Genomic DNA, 13,704 nt, shown 5'->3' with positions numbered 1-13,704 from the left:
GTAAGACCACTTCCGTAAGAAACATTCAGCTTGGACATTTACTGAACTGTTGGTATTATTTTGTAGTGAACTAGAAAATGTCCAAACCATCAAAATGTGGGATGACTTGGGAAAGTTAATATATTTATTGAAATGCTACATTAAAAAAAGGAAAAAAGTGATAGTTTTAAAAATATATTTTTAAAATCCACTTGTTATAAGCAATACAGCAAAACCGTAGTCCTTTGTGTCCAATAAAGACTGTCTAGCTATTGCCACTTAACATAGTTCACTTCTTTGTTGTACTGCAAAAAGAACTATGGGGGGCTCAGTATATATTTATTTAGCTTTCTGACATACTAAAAGGATGGTGATAATGGTATAAATGTGTGTATATTTGCGGTGGAGGAGGTTGGTTCACACTAGATTATCAGAGGAGGACTACTAGCCAAATAGCCAGAACACTTGGTGTGACCAGACATTTTTACAACAGGTATATAAATATTAAGTATCTAGTTGGCTTCAGTGTCAGACTTTATGATAGGGATTGTTTTAAAAAATAGTATACTGCATATCAGTCTTCAGGAAGACTGTGCTAATATTTGTCCTTTAAAGACTGAAATGTGCAGGACAATTGAACTAGAAGTAGATCTCACTTTTTAGAATTTTACATGACTTCTTGAGGCTGTGTCCACGATGCAGGTAGAGCATATGTAATTTTTAAATAAAGTAAGAGATCATCTTACTGTAGCTTGGTTTGTTTAAATGTTTGTTTAAATAGCTAACCCAGTCCGGTAGAGTACAGGGAAAGATAAAACTGATTAGTATTTGTATGTTCTTTGTACTTCTGTAGCTTGAGTTTCCCCTGAAAACTAGCTGTGCTAGTAAAACCAGAAAAAATATTTACATTTCCTGGTACTTTTACAATGACTTTTATTGCTTTAAATTATTTTTGTATCCTGCTGTGTAAGTCATTGTCGGGGTATGTATTGTACAACTCCCAGTGATTTACTTAAGCATAAAAAGGAAACTTATTTATGTGCATTCTACCATGTGTTGGATATAAGTGAATATGAACGTACATGCAAAATTCATATGTTAAGCAATAGAAAATTGCTCTCACATGCTTTATGAGAAAAATCCTTGTATACCCTGTTCTTCAAGAGAAACCATCAACATGAAAATATTTCCTTCTGAAAATGTTTGTACCTACTATGGTTATAAGCAACACATAAGTTTACTATAACGGAAAGATCTAGAGATTTTAAAAGGAACATTTTTTCTAAGTTTCTTTACCTTGTGTATTTGATGATATTTTGGGTCAAGTCCTAATCCCAATGAAGTCAATAGCAAACCTTCCATTAAGTTCAGTGGGCCCAGGGATGCACCCTTTAGGTATTGTTAATTTTGCAGGTGGTTAGCCATACTTTCTGTCTTATACACTAGCATAATGTCTTTTCTTTCATCCGCTGCACTGGATGGACCTCACATACAAGGTCTTTCCCATGCTTTACAGAAAGTTGTTTACCAGTATCAGTGGCAAAGTTGTAGGTCTCCAGATACGTGTGTGTGCACAGGGAACGAAGAGGATGTTTCGTGGCGTTACTCTCAAGACTTTCGTAGTATCAACAGAGAAGCAGAAAACTCCTTCCATTCTTTTACAGGTGTTCTTTAAAGAAGTAAAATTCAGGACATGCCATTCTTAAACTGATGGTTATTTTAATTACATAATTTTTAAAAATTCAAGATGACCATATCTCTTTTAATGGTCTTATTCAAGGACACATAAATAACTTGGATATTGATGTTCCATTTTCAAGGCACTGTTATAAATAACATGTATCCAGCATAAGAAATTTGTAAAATTTGGGTTATTGCTTTAAAAAAAAAAAAAGGGGAAAATCCAAATTCTAGCTCAACAGCATCTGTCATGATGTAGTGCATCTTAAAGCCATTAGATACCTTAAGTGTTATCCTGTCAATAGCGATAGTTTCTGTTGCCACTGATATCCATGGGATTGGGCCCAGAAAGAAGGAATCTTAATTGTCAACAAACTCTATTGTCTGAGATAACACAGGCATTTACATTTTGCGGCTGGACTTCAAAGCTGAATTATGTGAAGAAGCCCATGGTGCAGTAATTACAGTCTACCTGTGTTCTGAACTCTGCAAATGGAGGCTACTTGTCCCAAGCACAGAGAACCGTTTTGGGGAGTGAAGAGAAAGCTACATGTCTGTACTAGGTCTGGCTGCAACAAAGCCAGTGTCCTGGTATATTAGAATGCCTCTCAATTGTTGTACATTGTGAAGTGAATATTTGTTCTGCTCTTCATTCCGATGTACTAGAGAGTAACTGCACAATTGCACATACTTTTCTAAAGAGTACCACAATGGGAAATTTTTCTCAAGCTCAGGGGCCTCAGGAGAGGTTAAGTTAATGTTGCAATCTCTCCTTGAAACCCGATTTTTACTTTTCTTTTTTTTTTACCTTTCAAGAATGCTTCCCCTCTACACATCTGCTTCAGCAGCCCATTAAAGAGTTAGTACTGACTGCTTATATAATTTTTATGAAATAGCACGAGTACAGTATTTTTGCTTCATAAAAATATATCCATTTTAGCAAGGAGCTTTGAAATCCAGCAAACAGGAGTTTAATACAAATTGCTTTAAAAAGCTAAACTTGTGATTAATTCACTGGCACTTCAAGTGCTACTTAATTGACCGTTTGACCAAGATAATACCACAAACTTCCTGTAGCTTTATGTGAAATATAGAGCCATGTCATTCAAACTGGCAGCAAAAGTTCATCTGCCTAAATACGTGCTAAGTTACACCTGGTGGTATTTTTGACATCACTGAAGTTGCACCAAATACAAGTTGATACAGAATTTAGCCCAGAAAGTTACTTTTCAACTTCAACTCCTTTTCACTGACATCTGTCTCTAGTATGCACATGTAGAAACATAGGATTCTCCCAGATTAACTCCACAAGGCTGCAAATATGAGGAAAACCATCAACTTTCATAGCTCTTTAGTGCTCCATTACCTTGAGGTTATTGCTTAAAATCAGATATTTTTTGATCTTTTAAAAAATGAAATCACAAATAACCCACCCAACAGAAAATGACAGCAACGTAGGAAATACAGGAGGCATCCAGAAATGTTCATTTGAACAGGCTCATCTGAAAAGATCAATTTGAAGAGAGATTTTAAATAACGTGTGAAATATATGGGCAGTGTCATTCAATTCAGCTAATTTTACAGTTTTGATCATCTTCGGACACCAATGCTTGTGAGGATTATATACCAACACGAGAGTGTTAGCATGGCATAAAATACTCTGGGTTACAAGATCTTTCATTGACTCAATCAGATTGACCTTTATGATCCATAAAGCAGTGTGATGCTTAAAATGACAGAGGAGTCTAGAGGCTCTCTGGCTGCCACTGAAGAATTAATCATGATAGTGGAGAAGAAACTGAAAGCCCTCACTTAACATGCAGCAGAGTTAACAACCTTGGTATTGTAGTCCTCTAAATCTTTCTCAAGGAAGATAGTCGGCTGTAGGTTGCAACTACTCTTGGAAGCAGAAGGAATAGGGCTGGCTGCTTTTCTTCTTTGCCCTTCCCAAGAGGACACAAAAGATCTTGACAAACTGATTCATTGCAATGTTGAAGCCCATCTAGAGCAGAAGGTGATGTTTTCCAGCCTTGTGACTATTAGTGAGCCATAAGCTAGTATTGATACTTTGCAAAATTACCCTCTAGCTTCTGTTTTAAATAAAGCAGATATGACTTTACATTCAAAGCAATGATGCTGGTGTTGGTTGTCCATCTGTTTTTTTTCCCTTTTGCTAAACATGACTCCATTAAGCTATTTATGTTGTACTATTGTCTGAATCTTCAGCTCCTGTTTCTCATACAGTTTAAGACCAGAAGGGACCACTAGATTCAATCTAGCCTGTATGTCATAGGCCACCAACAGTGGCACCCGCACACTGAACCCAACAACTGAAATGAGAGCAAAGTATTGCAACCCACAGGAGTCTAGATTAGTATGTGCCACAGGCAGAGAATAGAAGGGACCAAGGTGCACCTGCTGTTACTTGTGCAAGCATTAAAAGAGCAAATGTAATTCAGTGTAAGTATCTTTGCTCAGCAATGCTAAGGGAGTATTTCTCCTCCCTGTGACAGGGTGCTGGCTAGGAAACCCTGAGCCAGCCCTCTGTCATGCTAGCTCCAATCAGGAACAGGGAATTGAAGCTGGCTGAGTGCGCCCAGCCTAAGTGGCAAACAGGGAACAGCTGCCAGCATCATTAGCTGGGGACTACATAAAGGCTGGCAGGAAAGAAGCCAGTGGGAGAGGAAAGGGAGAAGCTAGGGAATTAGAGGCTGCACTCCCCTGCTGGCTGTAGAATCTAGCAGTCCCTGAGGCTGTAAGCCTGACGCTATCTGTAGCTACAAGGTGATGGGAACTTGTACTGTAAATAAAGAGCATGGGTGATTGCACCAAAGCAGAGGTCTCCGGCTGGTTTGTGGGTGCAAAAGTGGCAGAAGATAGAGGGGCCCACCTGCGCCCTGTTACAGGCCCCCAAAATAATGTGTTTGAGTCAGGAAAGCCATGTGTATATGTCTTTTAAACAAAGTGTATGAGATGAAAAGCATTTAGTGGCATAAGTTCCATCAGCTCTTGTCAAAAGAATAATTTAACGTGAAATTAAAGTAAACTTTGACCCTTCAAACAATTGTCCATTATCCAGTGGAAATGTTTTTGATCATTTGTAGGAATCTTGACACCTACTGTTCTCTGTACTTTTTTTTTATTATGGAAATGTCTGAAGACTTAGCCCTTGACTGCAGAATGCTTTGGGCAGATCTTCTGTTAGAAGCTCTACGCGAAGGATAAGTGGATGAAGAGTTTGGAGGTTACACTTCCCTCACTTGCAGGCTCCTTTTTTAGTTCAGCCTTGAATGTCTTATTTTCCCTCCCCAGGGTGTTTTCTCATAGGGCACTGCTATACAGAACCCACTGTCTGTGTGTGTCTTTCATATACTGGAAGGCTTATCATAGTCCCACAGGCGCTCATCCTACAAGACTGAGACCAGGTCTTCTTAGGGTGCCAGAGAAGACTTACAGATTTCTTGACTGGAAGATAACAGACTGTATAAGCAGAGAAGGGAGGAGAAAGAGTAGGAACACTCTGAAAGCTGATTAGTTGTCATCCTGCTTATCAGAACAAGTGAGGAGGAGGAACCGGTTCTCTTCATTGTTTCAAGCAAACCACAGCAAGCAAACTAGCTGGCAAATGGGAATATAATTTGCCTTGCTTTTCTTCATAAAACTCCCACAGTGCAATTGGTCTATTTTTGTCTACAGATAAAAAGCTTAGCAAATATATACCTGTGTGTAAACTGACGTGTACCAGAGGTCATTTACAGTGATGCCTTGCAATGAGTTATTTGATTTCAGTGATTATGATCATTGTCTAGTTACCACAAGCTGGTACAGCATGGTGTGTAACATTGCATGCCATGTCATGCCAGATGGGAAAATAATGTGTTTCAGTATTGTACAAAGTGTGTGTGTGTGTGTGTGTAAAAATATTTGACCTTTATATTATGGCTGGTTGAGTTTCATTGATAAGTCAATTACAGTATTTTTAAGAAAGATACCAGGAACATGAATTGTTCTGTTGTATTATACTGTGATAATATGTACCAGCAGACATTGCTTCTCGCTGAGGTATTTGCACACTTAAAGACAGCACAAGTGCTTGTACCTCCATGCTTTGTGTATCCAGAAATGTATGCTAAACAGGGTGAGAGAGAAGGAGCATTTAGATAGTGGATAGTTTTACTTATGGACTTTCTTTACACATAAAACTTACCGTATGTAAGCTCACATGATGCAGAAGATGTTAATATAAAAACAAGTGAAGCCCAGAAAACAAGTGGGTATTGTTGGTGAATAATGTAAGAATTATGATGTGAAAAGGTATCTTGGGCAAAGACAGTTGAGCAACAGGGGAAAGATTTAAAGAATTTTTTTCCCTTGCAACAAAATCTGAACCTGTGGAAGCTGGAATAAAAATTGACTTCTCATTTGAGATTTATCAGCAGCAAAGCACTTTGCTTAAAAAATCCAGCCACTTGGACTTAACACAGCACTGATTTGTAGCCACCCAACTAGATAAAAGAGCATGAGAACTGGATCCAAAATCAGCATGTTTGCTTTTAAATTTTACCTGATATATTCCAAAAAAATTATAGAGTGGTGTTATGTTCCATCACTTCAGCAACTGATGAATGCCAGGTGACAGCTAAATGTCAAGGAGTTCATATGTATTTTTAGAGTATTATTGTGGTGCACCCAAACAAATCAGGCTGGTTTTGCTGATGCCAGGTTTGCTGTTCATCTAAATTACCTTGTTCCTTATATCTCTGCTTTATAGTTTATCAACATTGTGACTGTCCCCTGTGTGAGTGCATCCTTTACAAGAGCCAAGCATAGTGGGACATATCTTAGTGCAGAAGGGAGCATCTTCTATCTGACTGGCTCAACAGTCATAGTGCCCAGAGCTTCTGGAGACACCATGCCACTTGGAGTCTCCATTGGATCAGTAGAACGCCACTCTGTCTCCCTCATGGCTCTGTGACTGTATGCCATAACGGAGTCCAACAAATGTGAGAACTACAATAACTGATCTAACGGGTCTGCATTCTTCACCAGATAGAGACTTGTCCTGTAATTTTCAGAATATGTTGGGTGAGCTCAAGGCAGAGTGACAGCCATAACTTAGAAATGGGGTCTGCTTTTGTTAAGGTCACATGACGGCTAAATATTGTATTGTGCAAATGCAAGCTTGTGTATATGTAAATGCTATGGCTAATGTAGTTTTCCCCAATATTTCAATACACTGTGTTAACTTAATTCAGTGTATGTTAATTCTACTGTTGGCTTAAGTCATATCATCTGTTGTGCTGATGGGAGAACATTATATGTTCTATTATATGACTTAAACAATAATTACAGAATACAGTTCAGGTGGTAAGTGGGAATGGGGAGTGCACCACCACCCCACGAGTTCCTTTGTGATTTTTCCCTTGACCTGCTGAGTTTCAGTCATATGCATGAATTGAGCCATATATCTTTTAGTGAAAACGGGTCCCTTTTGGAAAGCCAAGAGCTATATTCCTTACTCTTCTGGGACTGTGGGTGATGACACTACCTGCAGATGAGAAAACAAATAATCCCAAATTTGAGTCATGGCAGAAACTAATTTTAATTTATTTAGTTTTTTAAACAAAATTTAAAACCATGGCCCAAAAGTATTCATGCACTTTACATTTTGCGGCACACATTCTGTAACTAATATACAGTCTCAAGCAGTTAGATTATTTTTATTAAATACTAAAACTTCTTGCTGTCCCTTTTAGCACTTCCAAAATAATTATTTCTTATGTTCAGATCACCTTATTGTTTTTAAAGAGGGAGTACTTAGCAGATTCATACTCTAATAGTTGCTAAACTGTAATGGAAGCCCTATGAAAGTACATTGGACAGCAACAGTGATGTGAAATAAATTCATTAAAATCAATGTTATTCAATGAATACTAATTGAATTATTAATGCTTAGATCAGGTTTTTCCCTGTTTCTGATTATTCAGCTTGTTGGAACTTGTTGGCTGATGTATGTCTTCCTGTTGATGAAAGCCCTTTCTACATCCTGACTTGTTGGGCAATTTTTTATCCTTGTAGTTTGCACACCAAGAGGGTGATAATATAGATTTTTTTCATAAAATAATGTGGGAATTCTTCATAATAGATTTACTTTTTTTCAATTTTGTTTGCTTAGTCATTTGTCTTAGTGAAAATAACAGTGCAGTCTGTTGGATCAGAGGCCCTGTGCTGAAGCTGAAAGGTTTCTCTGTTTTGAGGCCCACATTTATGTTTGTTAATTTCTTGTATTGTCTGAAGAAACATTGGCATCTAGGTGGAAAACTATTTTGTGATGTGAATTTGTTTTTGTTTTTGTTTTTTTTTTACTCCACTAGCAATCACTAGCTTCAAAAAAAATCTGACTTTTCCAAACTCAAAGAACTGGTAGGCAAGATCCCATAGGAAGAAAATCAAAGGGAAAAAGGAGCTCAGGAGAGCTGGCAGTTTCACAAGGATACCATATGAAGGCACAACTGCAAACAGTCATGATGGAAAGGAAAAATAGGAAGAACGGTAAGAGGCCAATATAGCTCTATCAGGAGCTCTTTAAAAACCTGCAAATCAAAAAGAAATCCTCCAAAAAGTGGAAAAGTAGACAAATGGCTAAGGAGGAGTACAAAAGAATAGCACAAAAATGTAGGAACGTGATCAGAAAGGCTAAGGCACAAAATGAGTTACATCTAACACAGGACATAAAAGGCAATAAGAAGAGGATCTTTAAATACGTTAGGAGCAAGAGAAAGATGAAGGAAAATGTAGGTCCTCTACTTAGGAGGGAAGGTGAGCTAATAATTGGTGACATTAAGAAAGAAGAGGTGTTTAATGCCTATTTTGCTTCAGTTTTCACTGAAAAGGTTAATAGTGACCAAATACTCAACAGAATTAATATTAACAATGGGGAAGGAATGGAAGCCAAAATAGAGAAAGGTTAGCTTAAAGAATATTTATATAAGTTTGATGTATTCAAGTTGGCAGGGACTGTTAAAATTCATCCTAGGTTACTGAAGGTACTAGCTAAAGCTATCTCAGAACCATCAGCAATTACCTTTGAGAACTGCTGGAGGATGGGTGAGGTCCCTGAAGACTGGAGAAGAGTAAACATAGAACCTGGGGAATTAGAGAGGCACTCTTTGTTCCCCTTTTTATAGGCTGGTCAGCCTAACTTCGATACCTGGAAAGATACTGGAACAAATTTTTAAACAATCAATTTGTAAGTAGCTAAATGATAATAGGGTAATAAAGAATAGCCAGCATGGATTTGTACAGAACAAATAATCCCAAACCAACCTAATTTCCTTCTTTGTCCGCATTATTGGCCTAGTAGATAGCAGGGAGGCAGATGTGATGTGACAGATGTGATATTTCTTGATTTTAATAAGGTTTCGACACAGTCCCACATGACATTTTCATAAGCAAATTAGGTAAATGATCTAGATAAAATTTCTATAAAATAGGTACACAACTTTTTGAAAGTGTGTACTCCAAGAGTAGTTATCAGTGGTTTACTGTCAAACTGGGAGGGCATATCTAATAGGGTCCTGCAGGAGTCAGTTCTACGTCTGATACTATTCAATATTTTCATTCATGACTTGGATAATAGAGTAGAGAGCTATGTTTATAAAAACTGCAGATCACACCTAGCTGGGAGGGGTTGAAAACACTTTGGAGGACAGAATTAGAATTCAAAATTACCTTGAAAAACTGGAGAATTTATCTGAATTCAACAAGATACAATTCAATAAAGTGTCAAGTGTAAAGTACTTCACTTAGAAAGGAAAAATCAAATGTACAACTACAAAATGAGGAGTAAGTGGGTAGGTGATAGTAAAAGGATTTGTTGAAAAGGATCTGGAGTTTATAGTGAATCACAAATGGAATACAAGTCAACAATTTAATGCATCTGCAAGAAAGGCTAATATCATTCTGATGTGTATTAACAGGAGTGTCATATGTAAGATGCAGGAGGGAATTGTCCCACTTTTATTGGCACCAGTGAGGCCTCAGCTGGAGCACTGTGTACAGTTTGGGGTGCCACACTTCAGGAAAGGTGGACAAATTGTAGGGAGGGTCCAGAGAAGAGCAACAAAAATGTTAAAAGCTTAGAAAACCTGACCTATGAGGAAAGGTTAAAAAAACTGGTCATGTTTAGTCTTGAGAAAAGAGAACTGGAGGGACCTGCTAACAGACTTCAAATATATTAAGAGATGCTATAAAGAGGACTGTGATCAATTGTTCTCTATGTCCAGTGAAGTTAGGACAAGAAGTAATGGGCTTAATGTGCTGCAAGGGAGGTTTAGGTTAGATATTAGGAAAAATTTTCTAACTATAAGGGTCGTTAAGCTCTGGAATAGGCTTCCAAGGGAGGTTGTGGAATCCCCATCCTTAGAAGTTTTTAAAAACAGGTTGGACACAAACCTGTCAGGGATGATCTAGGTTTACTTTGTCCTGCCACAGAGGAGGGGGCTGGACTTGATGACTAAGAAGGAGCCAGAATTTACCAATATACATTACTGAAGAGCCACAGTAATACATCAGAAGTCCCCATCAGCTTCCCCAGCAGCCCCTGCCCACCGGCAGCCCTGCTGATCAGCACTTCCCCCTCCGTCCCCATGCCTCCTGCCCGCCGCGATCAGCTGTTTCGCAGTGTACAGGAGGCTCTGGGATGGAGGGGGGAGACGCAATGGTGCAGCAGGCTCAGGGGAAGAGGGTGGGAAGGAGCGGGGGCCTTGGTGAAAAGGGTGGAGTGGGGCAGGGCCTGGGGTTGAGCAGTGGAAAGCTGTAGCTCCAGCCCCAGAGTCAGCACCTATGCAAGGAGCCACATATTAACTTCTGAAGAGCCACATGTGGCTGCGGAGCCACAGGTTGGCCACCCCTGCATTAGCTACTTTTGTAACTATAGTGCAGGTAAAATATGATCTCCTGTCGTAAAAATTAACCAGCACTGTCCAGAAAGTGCAAAAGAGTATAGAATTGAAATATGTCCCTGTAGTGGCAACTCACCAGTAGGGCACTGGCAAATGATCGATTATTTTCTGATTGTCCTACAAAAAGCTAAAGTTCATATTCCTGGGACCTTTGGGGAAACCCTTACAATATGAGTTTCAGGATTCTATGAGGCACAAGCTGATGCAATACTTATAGTGTACACATGGTGTACGAAGGCACTTTGGCATACTATGGATATTGAATAGGGATAGAATATTTATTTCTTTTAAATAACATGGCAGCTGTTGACTTTGTATGTTGATTTCCAATTTATTGTCTAGGATTATTATATGTTTTTGACCTGGGCTTTGGTTTTTATATTGGAGCCTTTGTACATTTCAGAGGTAAATTATTAATATTCTTTTCTTCCTTGTGTGTACTTTTTGTTGTTATTATTTATTTATTTTTATTGCAGTACCACGTACAGGTACCATCTGAGATCGAGGTCCCATTCAGTGAGGCACTGTATAAATACTTTGTAAGAGACTGTCCCTGCTCAAAAGAGTTTACAGACTAAAAAACAGACTAAAAAAGGTGGGAAAAAGAAAGTAATATTATCTCCATGTTACAGATGGGGAACTGAGGCACAAAGATTGAATGAGTTGCTCAGATTTACACATGAAGTCTGCAGCAATACCGTGAATGGAACACCTGAATCCAAGTCCTGACCTTCCACCATAAGGCCGTCTTTCCTCTCAGGACAGTAGACACACAATCTCTGATGTAACACCCCTCACCCCCATCCTCTTAAGATTCGTGTCTCTGCCTACTGGTTGACTTGAAGTACAGTAGACATGTTTAAAGCCCAGTCCTCTGGCTCCATGCAAGGCAGGTTTATCAGAGCTAGTTTTGCTTTCTAGGTGTATTTGGCTCCCCCCCCCCCCCCAACATACCTGTCCTTTCATCACCCGGCTCTGCTCCCAGCCCTGCCCCCAGCCAGAGGCCAGATCAGCCCCCAGCTGTGGCCCCAGTCTCGGCCCCCTTATCCCTGTTGCACCCCCATCCCCACCCCCCGGAGTCATGATGAAACCCTGAAAAGTTTGGGAGCCACTGCAGTAAGTCTTCAGAAAGATCCTCATTTTTAGCCAAGAAGAAAAGCTTCCCTTTATTTTTTCACCCCCCAAGATGGCCATCCTTTTGGCAATAACTGGCAGGAAGAGTAAGCATGCTGGCAGTTACTGTCTATTAAAACAATGTATTTGAAATTATTTCCTGATGATGTTTAGTTCTTATGCCAGCTCCAGGATGTCTTACTGTTTTTTTTTTTTAATTTGAACCACAGCCCTCCACACCCTGGTAACTCAACTTCATGCTGCTGAATGTGGCCAGAGCACAGAATAAAATCTTGTATAAACAACATAGAAGAAGCTTGATGCTGTTTTACATGGGGGATTTTAGAAAGGGTACAAAGCTTATAAATCCACTATTTTTTGATGGATAATGTAAGTAGGGTAACCAGACAGCAAGTGTGAAAAATCGGGATGGGGGTGGGGGGTAATAGGAGCCTATATAAGAAAAAGACCCAAAAATCAGGACTGTCCCTATAAAATCGGGACATCTGGTCACCCTAAATGTAAGCCATTTCAGGGCTACAAGTTGTTCAGGAGAGACTCCTATATAACAGTTAGGATTTACTCCACCAGGTGTATCCCTTCCTCATGAGCAGATGAGCTTAGGGTAACTTGCAATGTGATCTACCATGTATCAACTTGATCTTCAGTGCGTTCTTCTACCAGGTACTACAAGAAAAGTTTTGGCATTCACTAACATGGCTTTTGGATTAAAGATCTTCTAGACTTTCTTTAGTTTCCTGTAATACAGATGCTTGTACTGAAGGGCTTGACTATGTGTTCCATCCTTGTTGTGTCTAATTTTCCTCTTCCATTTATTGCAGATGTTTGTTAATGCTTTTGCTATTCCCATACCTGGCTGACAGGGCAGGAAGTACCTACGTGGTAGAAAGATAGAATTGGTTTCTTTATCTGTAATTTTATCATCGGCAGGCAGGTACCTGCCTCACCATCAGAATCCACCTGTGCTTATCTAAGAATTCTCTAAACTGTATTGGCTTGAAAAGGCAAGAGAATAACATGTGGCGGGTGAATGACAGACATTGATCTAGCAAAACATTTTAGTTGTTTATTTTACTATGTGGTGGGTGGGGAGAAGGAGATAAAGAGATACTTGTGTTTTCCTGCTTCTTTTGGTAATATTTTTCTAATGTTGTTCTCAGTCTTTTATGTGTCCTCAGCTATAGCAGTATGCCTGAGCTGTTAATGTGTCAAGAGTAACTCAAGAGTGTCATCAGGCGACTCCAGAAATCAGCTTTGGGGCTAGGGGGCGAATTCATGAGGGTCTGGTGTCTACCTCCAAAGCATGGAATAAAGGCAAAAGGTAGGCCTTGTCTCACAAATGGACTGAGAACACTTGTCCAGTTGAAAATTTACAGGTAAGGAAACAAGCTTTACTGTTTAATAAAGGATGTAATGAGGATGCCTACTGCTGTTTTTGCAAAGGGCAATAGTGGCAGGGAATCAAAGCAAACCAAAAAATCCACACAATCAGAACTGGTCACTCTCCAAAAGACTCGTTTTGGCTTCAGCTGGTCAGATCTTTTCCATCTGCTGGCAGAACACAGTCCATAGGAAGTTTCAGAAAGGAGGAAAAAGAAGATGTTTTGTCATCTTGCTGGAAGGAAGAACTGTAAGTGGTTCCTCTGTTTTGTGTTTTGGTTGTTGGTCATCATTGATTCACCTCTTCTACAACATTGAATCAGCACTTCTGAAAACAGAACCTGCAGCACAGTTAATTGGTTTTAGAAATCCCCGTTTAGCTTACTGGAAAAGAGCCAGAGCAGTGGTAGCTAAAGAAGATGTGCAGAAGGATGGATGTGTGAAACTGTTTTTAACAATGTATGTATAAAACTGAGGGCAAACAGAAGGGAGATGAGGAAAAGAAAGGGAAAGTGAAGGTTGAGCATGCTGCTTTTTAGAAATTCTCTGCCTATGTACAGCTGGCCGA

The 13,704-nt window shown here is 39.3% G+C and overlaps 1 protein-coding gene across 3 annotated transcripts in view; it reads left to right on the top strand.

Annotated features, from left to right (window-relative positions):
- The window catches only part of FIGN (fidgetin, microtubule severing factor), a 113,081-nt gene that overhangs the window by 50,508 nt on the left and 48,869 nt on the right, over positions 1-13,704 (top strand). The window lies entirely within an intron of this gene.

Source organism: Dermochelys coriacea, chromosome 11, assembly GCF_009764565.3.
Source record: "Dermochelys coriacea isolate rDerCor1 chromosome 11, rDerCor1.pri.v4, whole genome shotgun sequence".
NCBI lineage: Eukaryota > Metazoa > Chordata > Testudines > Dermochelyidae > Dermochelys > Dermochelys coriacea.
Note: the sequence above shows the minus strand (reverse complement) of the source record. Positions and strands in the feature narration are given on the sequence as shown.